At 35.5% G+C, this 16,467-nt stretch overlaps 1 long non-coding RNA gene across 1 annotated transcript in view; it reads left to right on the top strand.

Annotated features, from left to right (window-relative positions):
* Positions 1-1,887: 1,887 nt before the first annotated feature.
* Positions 1,888-16,467, top strand: part of LOC147572558 (uncharacterized) — a 39,056-nt gene continuing 24,476 nt past the window's right edge. Inside the window, exon 1 of the long non-coding RNA XR_015246224.1 lies at positions 1,888-2,130. This is a non-coding gene — a long non-coding RNA (uncharacterized LOC147572558). The remainder of the gene's footprint in view (positions 2,131-16,467) is intronic.

The raw sequence follows: 16,467 nt of genomic DNA on the forward strand, positions 1-16,467 counted from the left end.
ACAACTCCAGGAGGACTCTTGATATTTCCCTAGCAGAAATGGAATTTTTGATGCCATTTTGGAAAGGATCCATGACTTGTCTGATCCTATTAATTCATGGGTTTCAAGCTCCAAACCAGTTGCAGGACTCCTTAAACTCCAGACTAATGTTCTCGGAAAATGCATTCCTTCAACAAATATGGAAGCTTCTATTGTTACAAGATTCTATGGAGGGGCTCTCTCCTGAGGCCCAAAGAAAAATATGGCTCCATGCCTGCTACGCTAATGCCTATTTATAGTCACATTAGGGTCACTTTTAATGGTATGGTCTAGGTCTGATCTAAGCACATTTACATGACTGTATATTCTCTGTTTATGCTGAAACATTCAAATATATTATACCAGAAAGAAAAGGAAGGAAGGAAGGAAGGAAGGAAGGAAGGAAGGAAGGAAGGAAGGGAGGAAGGAAAGGAGGAAGGGAAAAAATATCATCTTATTCAACATCATGATGACAATCTCTATACAACGCATAGTAAAATGGAAGAAAATTGGTTTGAATCAAGTGCCACCAACTACCAACTTTATGACACTGGGTAGTATAAACCCCATTTTCTCATCTACAAAGTGGGGATAACAGAGTAACTAACCTATTAATAGTTGTAAGAATTGAACAAGATGATGTGAAGTGCTGTGCACATTACCTCGCATACACAAAAGGAAGATACCTATAAGAGATAACCATTATTGTTTTAGAAGGGAACATATCTATTTGAAAAACAAGGACATGAAATCAGTCAAATATGGGTTCAAAACATGGTAGCAAATTATCTGTCTTTGCCACAGAGAAACGAAAGTAATAAAAGGGACTCTATGGATTGTTGTAATGATTGAATTAAACAAGAGTGATTATGTCTTGGTAGGCACACAAGAAAGAGCGAACTCCTATTCACTTCGCTATCCACTTATTTTGCGTAACTCTGCGGATCAGTGTGAATGGATAGAGTTAGTATTTGTCAGAGACCACCTTCCTCACCTTCAACCCTAGAAATATGGGATTTGATCATCTCTTGGGTAACTTGTACCCCTAAATCTTTACAAATGCACCAGTGATTTTTAGGAATCGGGTGAATGAAATCATCCTGAAGTGACTGAAAAATAAATTCTGGCTGTCAGTATTATTACAGTTTTGCATTACCGTAAGTGCTAAATTAAAGAATGACTTTAGAAAAATTATACTTCCTCTCCAGCCCTGCTTAGCTGAAGCCCTTACTTTGATTTCTTTGACATTGTTGCCTTTTAATGTTTTCCAGAGTTATTTTTCCCCCTGCTTTAAGCAGCAACTCAAAAAAGTTAATTCTATTTCTGGGTCACTATTGAATAATTTAGTCTGCTAGTTTACAACTGCATAAAGCTTGTGTATCAAAATAAAATCTGAAAATTCATGATTGACAAAAAGAAAATGATTTTGTGCTTCCAAATGTGATTGAGTTCCACAAAGGAATGAGATGAAAATTTACTTTCTGTCACCTCCAAAGTTAACTGGGAAAACACACACACACACACACACACACACACACACACACACACACGTTTTTCTGACAGGCAACCAGGCAAATCACAGACAAAACTGCAGGGCAGGGGGATAAAAAGGAAAGAAAAATCTTGAAAAAGCTGAGCTTCCAATCTCCTCCCACTGGTTTCTGTGAAGGATGACTTCAGTCCCTTTCTTAACTAATTCTGTCACTGTAAAATCCTACAGTCATTCTTCCACACATAAAGGACAAATAAACTCAAGAGGAGGATCCAGATGCTTTCAGTTTTAACTATTCACCAATGGTGGAAAAGGCAGAATGCCTAAGCTATGTCTTGGTGGCCAATAGGATGGCTGTGTATCTCCCACATGACTCGCTGCCTCTGTCTTTCACATGGGCTGTAATTTAGTTCAATTCAGAACTGCAGATAGTACAGCTTTCACAGGAGCAAGGATGCCTGAGCACAAGTGGCTGAGTTCCGAGTGACTTTATGAAGCACTTTCCTACCTCCCTCCGTCATGAAAACGGGGATTCTGCACCTGCATCAGGGACAGTCTGGCAAAAGCCTCTGCTATGCCTCCGGGGACAAGGAACTAGCACAAATAACCATTTTGAAATTGTAAGTATACATTTCTTTCCGTCAAGTGTACTGATTAAAATAGTTTTATGTCATAAGCATCAAATATTTGAAGATTTTTTTAGGGTACTCTTTTATACGTGTACGGAAAGGTATTCAGCAGGCAGGAAAATGTTTCAGGGACAATTGTTGCATGCTTTATTACGTTAAAGATAAAGAATTAAAAATAAAAGTCAGGCATTCCAAAGAGTAGCTGCAGGAAGCTGCACCCCGGAACATTGCTCCAGTATGCTGCTTTGTTCATAAGAAAAAATGAAGGCACACACATATGTACTTACTTCACTTCTTTTCATTCTTTATGTCTAGTCAGATCTGATCTGTCCCCAAGAAAAATAAAAGACAAACTTTGCTGACTCCACTGACAAGGGTACCATAGACTTTCCAGACATCTGACAGTTATTATAATTAGCTATGAAAGACTGCTAAGACACTTGGGGGCAAATAGCTCTGAAATTCTGAACAATGGCTTCAAGCCAGAGCTTTCTTTTTATTTATGTTTTTTAACTACCACTTTTCATTTCATAATAATGATAGAGACTGAACTGGTTTCAGCATTTTAGTCCACAAAATGTGAAATAAAGTCCCGGCAGAAGTGAAAGGTGACCGTGTAAAGTGGTCAGTGTAAAGACAGAAGGAAAAGACAGCTTTCTGTATCAGGATCCAGCCTTCCATGTATAAAGATTTTTTTTTTTTGAAATTCCTAATAGGGTGGAGTGAGGATGTGGGGGTGGGGAGGAAGCATGCGGAAGCTTCTTTATAGAAGAATGCTTGAAGAATAAAATAATTTGGGATTTCTTCTTACCAGAAGGCAAAAGATATGCTTAGCATCTCACATTCTTGGTAAGGTTTTTTTGATGGAGTTTCAAACAGAAGCGACGTACAAACCAGTTTTTTTTTTATTTATTTATAAAATAATTGGAAACAAATGGGGGAGAATGATCCTGTATTATTGCTTTCTTTTTACATTCAGCTAGGGTAATCTAGCAATGCATTATGCTTTTACTTCTAGAATCATCCAAATTCTTAAAAAGTTATAAGCTAAGTCTCATAAGAAATTAAAAGGCAAATCAAATCGACGTGATTGTGACTGATGAAGATTTTGAACGACAAAGCCTCCAACAAAAAGAGAGTTTGTAAGAAAACATTGCCCTCCTTATTTTTAAAAGAGAGTATCAACTCCATCAATTATTGAAAGGAATTATTCAAAGGCTCCAGACATAACTAATTATGGCTTAAAGAGATCTGCCAGAGCAGAGCTTGCGTTCTAATTATAAAAGTCCAAGACGGTAGGATTCATTTTTTAAAGAGGACTTGGACACAAATTTTCGCATAATCTTTTTAAAATACACCATTTTTTTTTCTTTGTCTGCTCTCATGTTATCTACACCTCCCCCACCGCCGCCCACTGTGTGCTGAGACACCTGAAGGCTAGACATAATGATCAACAGAGCTCCAGCCTGTCTGGACTCCAGCCAGGTTTTTTTCCCCCCTCTACAATCAAGGAGCTTGCACGCAATGCATGCCGAGCCTATTCCGCTGCTATGTGCAGATCCGGGATGGAAGTCTTACACATACTGCGGAAAGATTAAAGACAACAATATCCCCTTTCTTTTACCCCAGACAGCCTCAATTTTTAACCCTTTCATTACCTTTACAACCAAGACGTCTTATCCTTTCAAAGGCAGGTCTCAAGGGACCCTGCAAGTCCTGCATCACATTATACAGATACACATGCCTCATTTGGTATAGAAATCTCATCTCAGCAGACTCATCGGGGGGATATTTTAGGATTAACAGTGTGCTAACTAAACAAAACATAATTTGCCTGTGCGGGAAATGCATTTTTGAATGAACTTAAGCTGTAAGAAATCTGGAAAAAGTCAAAGGTCTGTGGAAAGATTCTTGCAAACCTTGCAGAAGGTTATAGCATTTCTGATGATGCTGTTCTTTAAGGCTCTCTGGTCTGTCTCTCTCTCCCCCCCCCCCCCCAACACACACACATACTCAAGAGACACACTCAGCCAGGCAATTATATCATTATATCACAGAGAAACCCGGGTTTGCTGGTGATGTCATCACATATAAAATTTCGCCTTTGTGGGCAACATTTTCAATCACCTAATCGCCAATGTCTGTTGGGTGTGTGCCCATAGGAAGTTCACATGTTTGTGGGGTTAACCAACACCCACAGGAAAGGACTATTTTATTTGTAGCTATCTCTTTCTTGAAGATGTGTTTGTGGGGCAGCATGGGCATGTTTATAAAGATGTATGTAGTCAGGCAGAGTTTTTTCGTTCTGGGAAGCGTTACTAATATGCTGGTTGAACGTTTCAGAGGTGGTTGAATTTCAATGATATGAATAGGAGGTAAAACTCCAGAACATTTTGCAATCACTTGGATAAAAATGTTATAATGCTGATAGATGTTATGACTTGGTGATTCTTATTTGCCATTTCAATTTTTGCAAATATTAAATCGTTTCACTCTCAACTTATTGGTTAAAGAATATATGCAAATGATTTAAATATAATGCTTATTTCATGTGCTCTGGGTTAGATGTTAATTTGGTTAAAATTTTGTGGGCCGGTGTAGAGCTTATATCTGTTTTCAAGTTTATTTTGTGGGTTTTACACTAGACAGTTATCCACCAAAGGAGTGTCCAGATTGTTAATAATGCGTGTATTTACTTGTACTATTTTATTTTACTCAAATAGAACAAAGTTGAATAATTTTACTGAAACATATTGCCATATCTGAGACATCAATACAGAACAACTTTGCATACATAATGTTTCTTCATTACTAAGTTTTTATATGTAATTTAAATTAATCTCTATTATTCTAGAATGGCCAGGTATACTTAACCAGTTCTTATATGCCAAACATTCGATAAATTCTGTTTTAAATTTTGGAAGTTGAACTTAATGCTCCCTTCTTGCACACTTGGAAAAGGATTAATTTTGAAAGGATTTGTAAGACACATGTATATGAACAGCACTATTTATACACCAACATACAAATTAATGAGATGAACCTTGCCGATGTATTGTGTGATTGTTTTAAAACAAGAGAAAAAGTGTTTTGTTCTTTTTTTGCTTTCATGTTACTTTTGTTGAGAAAAGTATATAGCTCAAAGAATGGACACATTTTGTACTTAGAAAAAACAAGCCACACAAGTTAGGTGACATTCTGTGGGGTAAAGACTCCAGTGTGAACTAATAAATAACTTTTTTGAGAAATTTTTGGGCCTGACTCCATAATTTTTACATAAATAGTTTTTCCAGCGTATAGTGGAGTTCTTGCCTGAGGATGAGTTAAGAATTGTTTTATCAAACATAAAAAATTAAAAATTGTTGGATTTAAATTTCACCTACTTTCTAAAAACAAAACATGACATTGCCCACTGGGAATACAGGTTACTAAAGAGGCATCTTTCAAAGAGAAGAAGATAATGGACTTGATTGAAATAGTTGAACTACGTAACGCCAATTCAAGAACAAATGGTTTTTCAGAGCATAAAGGAGAAAGAACAATTTACTATAGTACAGTTTATTCTTCTTACACAATAGTAATGATTTATTTGAAATGGCAGAACAAACATAGTAAATATACAAAAACAACCAATGATATCTTATGTCAGAGATCTGTCAAGATTGTTGTGTTTCATATATGAGAATATTCTTAATTCAATTATTTTTCTGAAGACTTTAGTGAAAACCTACACTCTTGCTTAGCATATATGTTGATATTATAATCGTGTATTCTTGTACATGTGTGTAGATACAGTATATATAAAATGTATTTGAAGAGAGTCTGATGACCAAATATAATTGTTGGTATTTTATTATAACGAGAGTTATTTTTAAATGCTGTTGCATTAGGATATTAACATATTTTAACACAATGAAATTTACATGGGGAGGTCAACTAGCTATGTCTATGCTAGCAGAAGGGCACAGTCAGATAATGGCCAAATTAATGTGTTGATGATGTAATTATTGCAAATGCCTCATATCAAACTATATTTCAATCATGTCCAAATAGAGACGACTCTAATGTGGCAAGAGGTATACAATGTTATTTAAAGAAACTTTGTTTCTTTACATTATGAAGATGGTTTCTAAAAGTAGACTCACACTCAGTTTCTCTTATGAAAAGACAGATTGGGTTTTTTTTTTTTTTTTTTTTAACTTAGCCTTTAGGCTTTGAGGCCTGAAGTTATTTTGAGTGGATGTCTGAGCACCGCAAAGAGAATGCCCAGGAACCTCAAGTCACAATGAGAAAAGAAGGAAAATTGGTTTGGCTGCTTCATGCCTCAGATTTTATTCTGTCAAATCTACCTGCAGACAGCCCTCAAAATTAATTTGAGTGAAAACTATCCAAGTTATTTTCACAATTTTCGAAAGACCCACGGTCCTGTTGATATCCCATTAAGGAATAGTATTCTAAGAGTGATTGAATGTTCCACTGCCTGAAACTCAGTCAAGCTCAGTGAGGCGCTGGGGTCAAATGGGCTCATGAATCACAGATAGGAAATGATCTGTGTATTGCATATTTGGAGGTTTAAAAAGAAACATTTGGGATATTTTACCGTAAACAGATTTGGGGTTGGTTTTTGGCACATCTTTTTAAACACCAAGTCTGCAGTTCAGCTGAAATAACTTTTTATATGTATAGCTAAGACCAGATGGCCACGTGCTCCTTTCTTATTTAGATGAGACTTTTCCTTTCAATAACATCTTTCTTCCTGACCTGCTTAAAAATTCCAGCGAATGAAATCAGCTCAGGATTTTCAATTCTAATTGACCATGTGCAAAGGAAGGGCCAGTGGAGAAATCAGTGGAGGCATTGTGAGGCTCACTGCCTCAGTTTTGTCTTTGTGTTTTCCCCTTACTAGTCAATCTAAACTAATTGAAAACATTTAATATTTAGTCATATTAATATAGCTACAAGATTATTGCTCAATGCAAATTATTTGAGTCGGGTGTTTCTGCCATTTCATAAGTAATCAAAAAAAGTTATCACACACCTCCATAGTCTTTCAACTACCTGCTAAGCAATTTATGGGTTAAAAAAACATTACAACATTGGCATAATGATTGAATTAAGATGAAAGAATTATGATACTAAACTTATTTGAACACATCATTATTATTGAAACACATATATACTGTTAAATTTACCTTGAAAGTATCTACTATATAAAATTCCTGGTCCATTACATGTGAAGTCATTATATTTATAATTTTTTTTTTTCTGGAGATTTCATTTGGACTTGGATTTGTAAAAGATACCAAACATTGAAGATGATCTATAGGGTCAATGGCTAAGTAGCAAATCATATATGCTGGTAAAGTGGGCATGTGAATTTTTAGGGTGTTTTTCTTCTTGACAAGTTCTTGACTCAAATAATTTTCTTCGTAGTTTATTACTTCAAAAAGTCAAAGATGTTCCCTTTTTAAAAATGTAATTTTAGAATGGCAAAAGTGTTAGATGAAAACAAATTATCCTTCTGATACAGACATTATTTTGACTAATAAAGACAGAAACCCATACCAAAGGTGCAGATTTTTAAAATACATGCTAGAGATAAGAAAAACTCTGAATTAATTATCATTGTTATTGAGAAAACACTGGCCTCACAGCAACACTGTCTCAGATTTGGAATTCTTTGCTCATTCTTATCCAGGTAACCTTTTATCCACTACTTATCAAAAATGGGATGCCTAATCAAAAGCCACACTAGTGCAATTGTTTGAAAAATGCTTTTTATGAGTGATAAGATCAAAACGAATTTCTTTGCGTCAAAAGTACACAAAAATTGACATGCGGTTGGTCATGGGATTCACATCTATGAAGGCATGTTCTATGCCACCAACGTATAAAGTCAATTCTTTATGCACCTTGTAAAACTTAAATTTCTGAGATTTTCATATATGTATATTATATATATATATATATATGAGTCAATTTGTATTAACAAAATATTACAACTCCCATTGCATCAAATATATGTGTTGGTTAAGGTGTCTCATATTTTATAAATTTTCCTCCTGATTTGTGAATCATAAAAATCAATTAGAAAAAATATATATGGCAGGGATTTAGCACATTTTTGTTCTACTACCCGAAATGAATAAAATATATTTAGGGACTTGAGACATCAAAATATAAACAGAAAACCTAAGAAACACAAAGTCTAAAAATTATACATATTTTTAGCTTAGTTTTACTCCTAAAAATAACAGATTCCAAATGAAAGTGAATGTGGCTCTTATGTAGGAGATAATGGATAACGGGATCTTGAGAAAAATAGTGAAAATTATATTGGCGGAGTAATTTCAGATGGTTGAAGCTAAGATGGTCAAAACAGATAGGTAAAAACAAGGAATACAACTGGGAGTTACTCCCACTTTCTCTTCTTCCATGTTATTCTGAAAAATAGACCTCGATTCTGCAGGATCATAGATAATCACGCATTTTAAATGAGCTTTACTCTTTTTATTTATATGGGGTCATGATCGAGACTTGCTACTCTGTTTTCCTGTTTATCCTAATTCTTTAGATGAAGAGCACAGGAGAAACTATAATCAGTTTTGGGAGCTTTGCAGCTGTGTAAGATGTCTGCCCCTCACTATATCCCCTCTGCTGTTCTGTAAGCCTGTGATCATCAGTCAGAAACAGAGATCCTTGAGAAACCCAGGCCCTTTTAATTCTCTGGGGGCTGCATTTGTATCTGTTTTCACGTTCCTTCTGAAGAATCTTTCCCCAGACTATAGCACACATCTGAACACTTGCTTCCCACCCAGTTTGCTATGTTCACAGCCATTTCTGCTTAGGTAAGACTTTGCCTCATCCTTAATTATGCAGCTACGGTTCACACTCAGAGCTGTATTTTTTTTTAATTTTATATTTTTAAACTGTGAAGGAAGTGGGGCCAACCGGGTCTACGTGACCTCAAAAGAATAAGTGTAGGAGCAGACGCAGATGTCTTTGGCATTCTGAAAGTCTGCAGTGTGGTAAACAGAATAACAAGATTGCACTGAATTTGATTGGACAGCTCTCACTTCCAGCAAGTGGACTATGCCCACTTTGGAGTGGAAGTTTTCTCTTAAGTAATGCACTTGTGGTGGACTCTTCATTCCTGCAACTCATACTTGATTTGGTGTATTTCCTGCAGGGAAATTTACTGTTTTAATTTAAAGGGCCTAACCTCTCCCTCAGCAAATGCTGAATAGGACAACGGTATGAAAAGAGATTATGTCCATAAGCATATGAGAGAGCAAACTGCACCAGATGACCCAAAACGAGGCGAATATGTCAAAAAGTTGATTCGAGTTAATTATATGTTTATCATGCATATGGGTTATCTAGTAATCTGTAGGTAAATGCAACCTCTCTGTGTGATGGGAAACCAGAACTGAACCAAAATTCTATTTAAGGTTTTAAGTATTATGTTTATTGTTTAGAAGCATTCGTAAAAGAGACATATTTCACTGATTTGTACAGTCGTCTGATTGCCTTGGTACTATCAGCCATCGCTAGGATATTCGTCCACGTTAAATGGGAGAAAATGCCAATGCTCTGGTTGTTGTAAGCACTTCACAATGTGTTCCCCTCACCCTGAAAGGACATAAAGATTTAAGCTGACAACAGTGACCGGGAAGAAATTCGTTCTTTGGTTAGTCTGAGGACAGAAAAGGGTTAATTTTTCAAATCTCTGTGAAGAGGTGGGGAACAAGCCCTGGAAGATAAAAATCAAACCAAAGCCTAAGCTGCTAGTGATTTGGTTGTATTTATGGATTATACTACATCTTGAAAAGAAGAAAATCAGAGCTGTAAGATGACGCTGCAGGGGTCGTCTGGACTTTTCACTGAGTCTAAAGTCTGTGTAGTCAATGCTTATTAAGGCCTGGATTTGACCTTTGCTCTCCTCACTCCTCCCTGTCCCAGGTGCAACATTTTTGCAAGTGCTTTACCATTATTGGACACTATGTGCAAGCTTCAAATTGTGAATGAACAGAGTGCTCTTAGCATAAAAAGCAATCCAGTAGTCACCATGCCCGAGTTTAAAAAAAAAAAAAAAAACGTTAAGATCTGTAAACTTACATCCACTTTCTTTTATAATTAATAAACAATGACTGTAGGTGTTCTTCGAGATATAACGAAGCGCAACTTACATTTAAATCAGCTTGGTACGTTTGCTGTTATGGTGAAGTTTTTTTATGATAAATTTTTGTAAGAATATTTAAGATAGTGATTTCTATCTAAACAAATTATCTTTGAAGTTAACATAGAAAAACATATATAATGATTTTGTTTAAATTTTTACATAGACACTCTTATAATACCTGAAGCTCTTATGGTCTAGGTTTTGTTTTTGGTTTTGTCTGTTTTCCTAGAGGATGAATTTTACTTCTAAAAACTGCATTAGCTAAGAGAAGAGGACAGAAATGCCTTAGTATTCGCTCCTGGGATATAGTATAACTTGTTTACTGCAACATTTCTATGAAGTATATTTCTGTATTTGCATAGTGTTTGATAACTATAAGAGAAAATCCATTTATACTATTCATTAATCGATATTTTGAATAAAATAGCCAGGTTTATGCCTCTGGAATGATAGCTAACATGCTTAAAGCATATAAAATGACTCAAAATTAATTATGTAAACATAAAGGGAGAAAATAGAACTATTCACCTATAGAATACACTAAAAGATTTACACTTTTATTTTATCTTTCTGCTGAGTGTTTTGTTTAATTGACAATTCTTTAAATGGCATAAATTTACGGTTGAAAACCCCAGCCCCCTTTCCATTTTTTGATGTCCCTTTGGATATAGAAGTAATCACTATTTTTTACTTGCTAGGCTATCTTTTATATCTTCATTTTTATTCACCTAGTTATGTACCACAAGCAGTACAAAATGGATGAAATATCAAATATGAAGTTCCTAAATTCGCTGCTTCTAAATTTACCTTAAAATTATTGAGAATTTTTCAAGTGAACATATTTGTTGGAAATAGCATTTATCCATTTGTAGTTAAAAAACTGTAATGATGATTTAATATAAAGACTTAACAGATTTCTTTACCCCACGTCGACTAACTCCCTTGGTTGCAGAAATTGAGAAAATGTCTGTCTCCCTTTTATTCAAACTCTGTAGAATCGAGTCCTGCACACTTTACTATTTTCACTTTACATAAAGGATTGGCAATATGGTTAAAGCTTTATACTTTAACACGACCTCTATTGCTCTCATTGTATTGTTTTTATAAAGGAGCATGCATTATAGACAACTTCATGCCTGGATGTTAATTTTCATACTTTACACTTATAGCATCTCATAAGGATGCTTATTTTAAAATATTCTAAGGAGCCACAAAGTTATGTTTGGTTTGATTTGATAAGAAAATATCAACAGCCTCATAGGTAAAGAAATGAGCATTGACTTTAGGATTGTTCTTTGTCTCTTCATGTGGAGCCAGATTTCCCTCTAAAGAGGAGCAAATGCGCTTCTGAAAAATGGATTGAAACTGAGATCCTTATTTGAAGACAGTGTTGCTACAGATTTGCATAAACTATTTGGTAATGCCTTGCCATATAGACCTTTTAATGCTACGTACCCCCCTGTGAGGGCATCAGAGTGGAAATCTGCTTCCAAATTTTAATGGTGTGTGTTCCCTTAAACATAACCTTCAGAGAAAAAATTTCAGAATTACATTAGGGTGAGTTTAAATATATTTTTCCCTATAGATCCCTTACTAATTATTTAGGTAGCGGTGTATCAAGAGATACCTAAAGTCAATTTAAAACCATAAGAGACTCTTAAATACAGAGAACAAACTGAGGGTTGATGCGGGTGGAGGGGGAGAGGGGCAAATGAGTGATGGGCATTGACGAGGGCATTTGTTGGGATGACCACTGGGTGTTGTATGTAAGCGATGAATCATGGGAATCTACCCCCAAAACCAAGAGCACACTGTACTCACTGTATGTTAGCCAATTTGACAATAAATTATATTTAAAATAATAATACATACATACATACATACATACATATTGGGACAGACACGTACACACACAAAATTAAGTCAAGATCTTAGTGCCTAAAGGGAAAACATGCAAAGAAGTCCCTAGGTTAGATAACTTGAGCTTGCTCTCCAACCAAACTCAGTTTTTTCAACTTTCATTTATGAACTACATGTTATTTCAAGATTGGACCATATTAACCACTAGTAAATATTTACTTCAGGAAATATGTAGGCTAAGATAGTTTAAAGATGGTAAGAGATGAGTACGTAGGATTCCATCTTTTTTTTCTCGTTCAAGCCAGAGTATCCTGTAAGCTTCAATAAATGTGACCTTTCATATTTTATGTTAGGGGTAAATAATAATAATAATTATGATAATAATAATCATAATACAATAATTTTGACTGCACCATTTCTTAAAAGAATAAATTGCTATACAGTATATTTAGAATTTATCTCTTCTATAATTTTTGTACAGCAAAGTGATTCTAAGATATCACTCTATTTCTATAAAATGAATTCAAGAGTATGGAAAACTTTTTTTTTAAGTTTATTTATTTATTTTGAGAGAGAGACAGAGAGAGAGAGAGAGAGAGAGAATGAGTGGGGAAGGGGCAGAGAAAGGGAGAGAGAGATAATCCCAAGTAAGCTCTGCACTTAGCCAGATGCGGGGCTCTATCTCATGACAGTGAGATCATGACCTGAGCCAAAATCAAGTGTCGGATGCTTAACCAACTGAAACACTCAAACACCCCAGGAAAACTGATTTTTAAAAGCTCTTTTCCTATAACATGGCCCAAAGAACAGCAAACATATTTACTAAATATCTATGGAACTTTTTTCTTTTTTCTCTCTCAGCTTCCTATCATCTTCCTTAGCCTTTTAGCTGCCAATATCTTTTTCCTCCAGATAACTTCTTTTTTTTTTAATTTCTTTAAATGTTTACTTATTTTTGAGAGAGAGGGAGAGAGAAAGACAGTGCGAGCTGGGAGGGGCAGAAAGAGAGGGAGACACAGAATTTGAATCAGGCTCCAGGCTCTGAGCTGTCAGCACAGAGCCCAATGCGGTGCTCGAACCCACTAACTGAAATCATGACCTGAGCCGAAGTCAAGACGCTTAACGGACTGAGCCACCCAGGCACCCCTCCTTCCAAATAATTTCATAGTGCCATTCATTGAGGTCTTTTTTATTCTCATTTCTCCAAAACTCTGGTCAATTTATTAACATCTCTCAGTATTTTGATGTCAGTTTCTCATTAGAGTCACACAGCAAATAGAAAGAACACTAGGTATGGAGTAAGAAGATATGTTACTAAATAACTGAGTGACTCTTCTGGGATCTCAATTTCCCTGTCAGTAGTTTAGGGAATTAGGGACACAAGACCTCCAAGGTCCCAGGACATACCTCTGCATGATTAGCTGAAATTGAGACTATTAACAGATTAATGAATTCTGTGCTTGCAAAATAATCTCAATATGGTATACATGTGCCAAGTGGTCCAGCCTATTGGAAACACAGTCATATTTACACTTTCTCAAAACTATTCCTTTTAAATGTTTAATTTTCACTTGTTAAATCCCTTTGTATGTAAACTTTGATTCTTGAATGTGCCTTCTGATGGATATTCTTCATGTGAATCTGCTAATATCCTGCATGAAGTATCGTATGTAAAATCATATAGTGTAAGGAAAGCCTAGATAATTCAGACAATGCATTTTATTGTTGAGCCAAGTCAAGTCAGGAAACAACATGGTCACTTTTTCATAAAAATTTTTTTAAGTAGGCTAGTCTTTACAAACTCCATAATAATCTGGAACCACTGGGTTGTACAACCAAAGAAGGGATTCTCTGAAGGGTAGATCTTAACTGTTATTACTGCAATCATGTGATATGACTGTGGGGGTTTCCCAGATGCTGATCTAGACTTTAGTACTAAGAGTTACAAAATAGACATCTTCAAAGTATTACCAAAGTTGTATTTCAAGTTAGCACTACCACTATTTTTATTATAGGGAAGTTGATCATTGAAAGAGTGTTGAGGAACTCTGACAACATTTTTACCCTGGATTTTAGCAATGCAAATTTGTTCAAGTTTCTTGTTTACAAACAACTTAAGCAAGTTATAAATTCTCTTGCTAATTTAGGCTGTGCTTTAGGTTTAAACTAGTTTATGACTGTGGTGTATGTATATTGAACTCCCACAGTGGTTAAATATACAGAACCGAATTTTCAGATTCATATGTCAGAAGCAAAGGTAATACTAAAAGTCCAAAAATCAAGAGTACAGCATGAGTGATGGGAGTCCATGGGAGAAAATATGTCAAGTGAGTTAACTAATAAACATAAAGTGAATTACAAAAATGCACTTGAAATATAAAGAGCTATAATTATATTGAGTTTTTTTTTCTACTAAAGTCTATGTAAGAGATTTAATTTACCCTTTTAGGAAATTGTGATCAACAATCTAACAGCTATTCAGATTGTGTTATAAATCAGACAATTACAGATTAATTTCTTAAGCTTATTTGTCCACCAAAATGATCTCTGCCTTCAGAATATTGTAAAAACACAAAAGAGATCCAAATTAAAGTGCCTGGTAGATATCCACAGAATACAAAAATCAAGTGTTATCAAATTATCTATAATATGAAATTGTAGAAATGTCTGTGATTTCCTTTATCCTTCTTTTAAAAAATATTTTGGGACACCTGGGTGGCTCAGTTGGTTAGATGTCTGACTTCAGTTGAGGTCATGATCTCACAAGCCTCATATAGGGCTCTGTGTTGACAGCTCAGAGCCTGGAGCCTGCTTTGGATTCTGTGTCTCCTTCTCTCTCTGCCCCTCCCCTGCTCATGATCTGCCTCTCTCCGTGTCTCAAAAATAAATAAATGTTTAAAAAAATTTTTTAAATAATAAAAATATCATTTTATCCAAATAGTCATATAAGCTTAATCTTTAGAAAGAAGGAATGAATGGGGCACCTGGGTGGCGCAGTCGGTTAAGCGTCCGACTTCAGCCAGGTCACGATCTCGCGGTCCGGGAGTTCGAGCCCCGCGTCGGGCTCTGGGCTGATGGCTCAGAGCCTGGAGCCTGTTTCCGATTCTGTGTCTCCCTCTCTCTCTGCCCCTCCCCCGTTCATGCTCTGTCTCTCTCTGTCGCAAAAATAAATAAAACGTTGAAAAAAAAATTTAGAGAGAAGGAATGAAGAAGAAAAATAAAAGTATCATATTAAATCTAGAAAGTAGTTTCTTAACTTAAAATGTGAAGTTAATGATTTAATGAAAATCATGTCCACTTTCAGAAATATTTACTTATATCAGGTTTGAATTTTGTCTATCGTTATGTAAAGCCGTGACACATTATACATATGCGCAGGTTGGCACACAATACATTATTAACGATCACATTTGGACTTGGTAGGGAAAAGTTTAATTCCATAATTGCTGTCAATGCTAAGTTGATTTTATGCATCTGAATTTCCATTATACCTATTTCTGAAATGGGATGTTAAACAAAAGGAAGTAGGAAACATCAGTGCCTGAATAACACGTATAAAATGAAATGCAACATTTTTTTATGATCACAATGTGGATTTCTTTTCTTTTAACTTGAGAAATTTATTTATTAGAGTCGAATCTCAAAAACTCAAGAGTTTATCTGGTTTGTGAAATAATATTATTTTCACTGTTGCCAGTAAACAACAGAAACCGAGCCTTGAAAAAAGAAGTGAGTAATCCAGATTCAGGGAGTAAATTATCTAGAATGATAAGGTAGAATTCTTTCAGTTTCTCAGGTGTCTCTCTAAAAATGACTGGATAAAAGAAAACATATAGAGATGAAAGCACAACATTTCCATTTGCCTAATAACATCAGTTCTGATAAAAGTCCTGGTAAAGATAAAGCTGAGTCAATTTGCTTTAATGAAAGGCATCAAACCTCCTACAGAAGCACTTAAAGCCTTTGTTATTCAGCTCCTCATTTGTGAACAGTCTAACACATACCCCATACATCCCATGACACTAAGCATGTTTATTAAGTGTTTACAGCCTCTTAAATCATGGTACTATGTACAGTGTGCATCTAATTCCTATTAAAATTTCCGTGATGTAAGTCCCATTATCATCCCTTCTTTGGAAGTGAAGAAATTTAGAAACAGGATGGCCAAGTAGTAAGCCCGAGCTGCCACAATGCCTGTCATGGTGGAGTAGCATTTGAACCCAAAGACCAGACATCACATGTGCATCTAACTGCTTGTCTTCCATTATTGTCCTAAACTATGGAAT

The sequence above is a fragment of the Puma concolor genome, chromosome E4 (genome assembly GCF_028749965.1).
Source record: "Puma concolor isolate L17-30 chromosome E4, mPumCon1.1.hap2, whole genome shotgun sequence".
In the NCBI taxonomy this organism is placed as follows: Eukaryota; Metazoa; Chordata; class Mammalia; order Carnivora; family Felidae; genus Puma; species Puma concolor.